Here is a 6,016-nt window from a genome sequence, read left to right on the forward strand (position 1 = left end):
ATACACATAATAAAAAAGTTGATTTACCCAACCAACACTGAGGAATCCTTGAGTAGTGGTGATTTTAGGAAGCTGTAACGGTGACAATGATAAAATTAAAAAATGGTCATGTATTTTTATGACAATAAAGTGGCAGTCATCAGAAAAGAAAGATGTAGTTGTTAAAACTTTGGGAGAAGGAGAAATGGATTACTTTCTGTGTACTGTGGGATAAATTAGAGGCTCAGGAAAACTAGGCTAAGGGCTCTCCCTCACCAGCACCTATGTAGAGCTGTGTTTGAGGACCAACCAAAGGTAATTTATTTCTATCCTAATTCCTTATCCAAGAATTCTTCCAATTATTGGAAGATATTCTTTACATATACTAACTGCCCCTCTTTCCAGGCTTCATAAAAGGGGAGAATTCTTAAAAAACATATCTAGGCTCTCATTCCAGATAAGCATTTCTCAGTTACAACAGTTACCTCAAAAATAGAAGTATGAAGAGTGAGTGAAAATCTGTTTTCAATGTTTTCCTAGGAGTCTGCCTATAGCAGGGATGAGTGGTCCTGAAAAAGATTTAATTACAAGGTATTCCAATCCCAGGGAACTGTTAATTATCTGAGCAAAGTTGGCAAGTGAAGTTGGTCAGCAGTAAAGGGAGATTACTCATGATGGACTGAGTCTGGAATAAACTTGTTTCTAATGGCCCGTCGTAGGCACAACTCAACAGATGAGGAAAGAGCAGCATCTTCTTCTTTCCACTGAGAAGTGATAGTCTTTGAGTGTAGAATTGGATACCCTGTTTGCCATAGAAATTGGTGTCTCCCCTGAATAAAGATAGAGAGCCAGTGAATGACAACATTGGCAAAGGTACCGGAATGGGGATATTCACACTCACCTGTCCAGCATCCACCAACTGGGAGTATTTCCGAGCTGTGGCTACATTTGTGGTGAAGTTGGCAGCTTCATTTCCATATGGGTTGTCATTAACTATCTTGATGTATTTATCCAATATTTCTGTCTCCAGGATCACAAGAACTGAACCAAAAATCTCCTCTTTGTAACAGGTCATATTTGGCTTGATATTTGAGATGATAGTTGGTTCATCAAAGTTGTCATTTTCACAGCCTTTGACTTTAATTTTTTGTCCCTCAAGAAAAATGGAAGCTTGGCTCTTTGTTCCACTATCAATCAGATTACAGACTCACTCTTTAGCCTGGGGAGTTATCAGAGGACCAAGATCAGCTCCAGGCTGGTCTCCTGCATTGAATCTCAGGTTTTTGGCACACTCCACCAGTTCTGGAGGCCATTTCTTGGCGTCTCCCTCAAGAATCACTGTAGAAAGAACCACACAGCACTGACCAGCTGCTCCAAATGTTGCCCCAACCAGCTGGTTCAGGGTATGGTATCATCTCTCCCGTGGCCAGATGCATGAATCCAAGATGGATGAAGTCACTCTATTAGACCAAATAATCTGTGGGAAATCTTTTTCTTCCTATTATTGTGAACTTAGATTTGGTAGGTTTGGATGCCCTGGTGTTCCAGGCAGGAATGCTTTTACCAGGGAGCGTAATTGAGAGTGGCCTCTGACCACTTGGGGTAACTCAAGTTACTGAAACAACAGGCAGAAAAGGGCCTGTTCCTGAAAAAGTTGGGACCCTGGAACAAGAGTAAAAATGGAATCCCACAAGTCATATGTTGAAATATTTGAAAGTTATTAAGCAAGCTAACAAAATCTTAAGCAAAGTATGCTCTATTCTACATTGATAAATATATGTGAGTCATATACATTTATATACAAAATATGTATGTATATATGTATATATATACAAAAACCCTGGAAAACAGGGATTGTGGACTTGAGGATATTTGGCAAGATATTCCTGGGAGGACCTTGAATATGGTTTAGAAGAAGGAGCACAGGATCCAGAGGGGCATTCACCTTTGGCCCCTTTAAATGTTTACTCCAAGGTGAAGGTCATGATTCGAGAAGGGCCAATTTAGGGCACTGTATAAGATGGGGACAAAGGCAGGGGATTATCTGACTTGGGTCCAAGGAGAATACTGTTTGCTGGGGTGATAAAGCCCGATTACTAAGGAGAAATTGGGTTCCTACTGCATAGTGGGGACAAGGAGTATTTAATCCAGAATTTAGGGGATTTACTAGGATGCTTCTTAGTATTCCTTTACCCATTAGTTCTGGTCAATGGAAAACAGTGGCAATGCAATAAACAAAGGGTCATTTCATGACTAATATCCTATAAGAATGAAGTTTTGGTTATCCCAACAGGTAGAGTACACTGTCCAACCTAAGTACTGATGGAGGATAACATGAAACGAAGGAATTTTCTGTTACCAACATAAGCCTCATGAGTGCTAGAGAAACAAGGATCGTGACAACTGTATTTTATGTTAATCACTTATTTTTTCATCCTTTTTTCCCCCTAGCTAATTTATATGAGGAACACTGGTGGTGGCTAACATTTTGGTTTAGATCCCTCTGCAATGATACAATAACTATTTATTCTTCTATTATGTTCAATTTATTTTACCCTGAATACTATCTGTCTTGCCTTATTCATCCCCTGGATAAAAGACAAGAGTGGATGCAGAGAGTAAATGGATAGCTTCCATTTGTCCCTCCAGTCCTACTATCAATCCCTCTGCACCCTACTTTGGGTCTTGGGAATCTGACCCGAATGCACTAAAAGGCTCCTTGTCCTGGGTTTCTGATTGGTTTAGCCAGTGTGGAACTCTAGCAAGAGATCCAAATGGGGGGGATGGTGACTAAGCTGGGGTCATTTGCATTTATTCCTTTACTGCAGGATCACAGTGGGTGGGCTGTGATTTTTGACAGTGGCCCTCTACACAGCTCTTTATTTCTAGGTTTTTAATCCACTCTCTGTGCCCCATTAGGCCTAAGAATGGTAATGTCTGCTTCTGTTGTTGCTAGCCTGGGGTATTGCACAGTTCCTAGTTTCCACTCACACTGCCCATGGCTTGGTGAATATTCCTTTTATTAAGCTCTTCTTATGGTTCCTAATTTGAATGCATCATCTTTTGCCCTGGCAGGATCCAGAGTGATACAAGTTTACAAAGATTAAACTCAAGAATCGTTTTCTTGCCTAGTAATCCCACTGTCCTGAAGTACTTATTGAAAAAGGTTTATTGTCTATTTGTCCAGATATGTACATGTATATATGCATGGCAACTTACTACCCATGCTGTTTAGCTATCCACTGTTTCTGCGAAGAATGTGTTATGGTTGTCTTTTAACTGTATAGGGTTTGGAAATGCTTTTCAGTGGTTGCAGAGAATTTCAATGTATGGGTATAACATAATTTAATTTATCATTAATTGATAGATGTTTCAGTTTTAAGTCCTATTTACTGGAGTGAATTTCTGTACTGCTAAATCTTTGTGCACATCCATAATTGCTCAATGTATGATTGTTTAAAAATGAAACATTTGTGTACATTCTTCCAGTTTTTAAACTATGTAAAAATTAAGCACATTGTTTTTTCTAGAGTTGATCAAGATGATTATAATGAAATTATTTGAGTTAATATTTATATATTTTCAGAGATTACTTCTATTTGGAAATAATCAATATTTGTAAAATGGCCAACAAAATGTCACAAAGATATTAAGCAGAAAATACTCCTCTCTTTTCCATCTTCCTCTCTAGTGCCTTATTATGAGTTTATAGAAACTTTGATTGCTCTGGCCATATCAAACAGATCTCTAAGGGCAAAGTCCCTTGACCCATGAGCTAGTTGTAAACTCATGTCTTTGCAGTTAACATTTGGTCACTGTCCATTAGAGTTAATTACTTTCATTTCCTCCAATGACAGTATTGTATTTGGCATTATGTTTTAGAGAACACAGGGAAATCGCAGAGTCCATGATTCTGCTCTTCTTTTTTTACAGGTAAAATGAAAGTATGGAAGGAAATTTAACAGTAGGAAGGGTAGCTTTAGTGTCAGATAAGATTCTGTTGGAATTCCTGTGGACATAAACCACATCTTAATGGGCGTGAGTGTTATCTTTATGCAGGGTAGATAACATCTGGAGTCAGGAAATGGGCAGTACAGGAGAATAGTACTGAGAGCATTGACATTTGGAAAAGTTTTATTGACCTTGATTTTTAACTTTAACTGTGTCTAGAGAAATGTTAAAGTTATTAGAAAAAGTCAAATGGCTTTGTAATGTTTTGAATTCATCAGAGACAGCAATTAAATTACTCTGTTACCGGTTGCAGGCTGTGAGAATCATTCATATAATCATCACTGGTAACAATTATGTGCTGCTGTATCATGAGATACCAGAAAGGGCGTAGGAGAAATGAGGTTGGAAATGAGGTTGGAAGGAACCAGACTCGAAAGGGCTTTGAATGCTCTGTAAGGAGCTTACTGCTCATCTGGAGGCAAAAATAACTTATTTTTAAACCATTGACACCATAGTCAGGTCTGTTTTGAGCACTGTTTAATAACTGTGGGAACAGAAAAAATGTGGATGTAGAGGATCCTGATAAGGGTTTGCTTGTGAAAGCTGATGAATGCAAGGGCAGTGAGAAGAGAAAGTAGCAGATATGTAGACGCATTAAATTAACCAAAGGTATTGTGTCATATTTCCACCATTTAAAAAGTACCAAAAATGATATGTTTGGCACCATTTTCAAACTTCCAAGCTTGGCACCATTTAACAACTGCCAGTTTTTTTAAATTGAATCTTATAAAGTTTTTGGTAGTAAAACTTTCCAAATATGATTGAAATCACTTATCTTACCAGATTCTTCTTTCCTTCCCCAGAGAAAATCACTATTCTGAAGTTGTCGGCTATCCTTTGTGTTCAAATGTTTATACTTTTACTACATATGTGTGTATTTGTAAATAATATGATTTAATTATTTAGTGTTTAAGAAATGTATAAAAATTATATATTATATGTATTAATTTGCTATTTGATGTTTTCCATTCAATATTATATTTTGAGATTTATCAATAGTGAGGAATGTAAATCTGGTTCATTCAATTTACTCTCATAATTTATTCCATTATATTATATACAACAATAATATTTATCTGTTCCTTTATTATGGATAGAAAGGTTATTTCCTTTACTAGATGTGTTTTAGAGGAAGAATTAACTAGATTTGGTGACATACATTGTCTCACAGGGTCAAATAATTCTATGTGACATAAATTATCTCTATTTTACATATAGATGAAAGGGCTCAGAAATGAAATGTATGTTACCCAACATCAGAGACCTAATAACTGAGTTATTAGGTAGCAGGATGTGAAATGTGGTTTTTCAGATACTGATGCCTAAACTCATTTCATTATACTGTGCAACTTATTTCACAATAATAGAAATAGTTGCTATTAGGTATTGTTTGCTATTTGCAAAGTCCTTGAGAGATGAAATGAAAGAATGGTACAATCACAGATGAGAATCTGTCTTTAGCATGAAATCCTAGATTGAGTCTAGAGTCTCTGCATCTACATTGAGATTGATGATCAACACATCAATGAACTGTGACTCAAGTAAGTACTCAAGCTGTTTACTGAAGTCTTGTTTGGTATCTAGCACCCTTTTTAGTACTTTGGAGATTATAAAAAAATATGGTAGATGGAATAACCCCATGATCCATTTCCAGCTGGATCCATTTCCATTTAGGAAGCTGAAATGAAATGCTACAAAAGGAAAATCACTTGAGTTGAAATTGTCAAAAACAATTTCATGAAGGAGGCAGAACTTGAATACAGGCAAGATTGTGGAGGCTTCCATGTGGTTAGCCCAGGCTGGATTCTCTTCAGGGGTCTCAGTTCCCTCTGGGGGAAGAAAGGTTAAATGGAGTGGATAAAACTGGCAATTTTGGTGGTCATGAGTCTGTTCAGAAAACCACCTGTTCAAGTTGGGGTATTTTCCTAAATAATTAGTATAAAAATAAGTGTTTTAACAAACTGTGAAGTTTCCCAGGACACTGAGTTACATTAATTTGTTGATGGAAAATTGTCAGGTAGAGTTA

At 37.1% G+C, this 6,016-nt stretch overlaps 1 pseudogene; it reads right to left on the reverse strand.

The window, feature by feature from the left end:
* Nucleotides 1–644: 644 nt before the first annotated feature.
* On the reverse strand, nucleotides 645–1,384 carry LOC119532840 (annotated as a pseudogene).
* Nucleotides 1,385–6,016: the final 4,632 nt, after the last annotated feature.

Source organism: Choloepus didactylus, chromosome 4, assembly GCF_015220235.1.
Source record: "Choloepus didactylus isolate mChoDid1 chromosome 4, mChoDid1.pri, whole genome shotgun sequence".
NCBI classification, from domain to species: domain Eukaryota; kingdom Metazoa; phylum Chordata; class Mammalia; order Pilosa; family Megalonychidae; genus Choloepus; species Choloepus didactylus.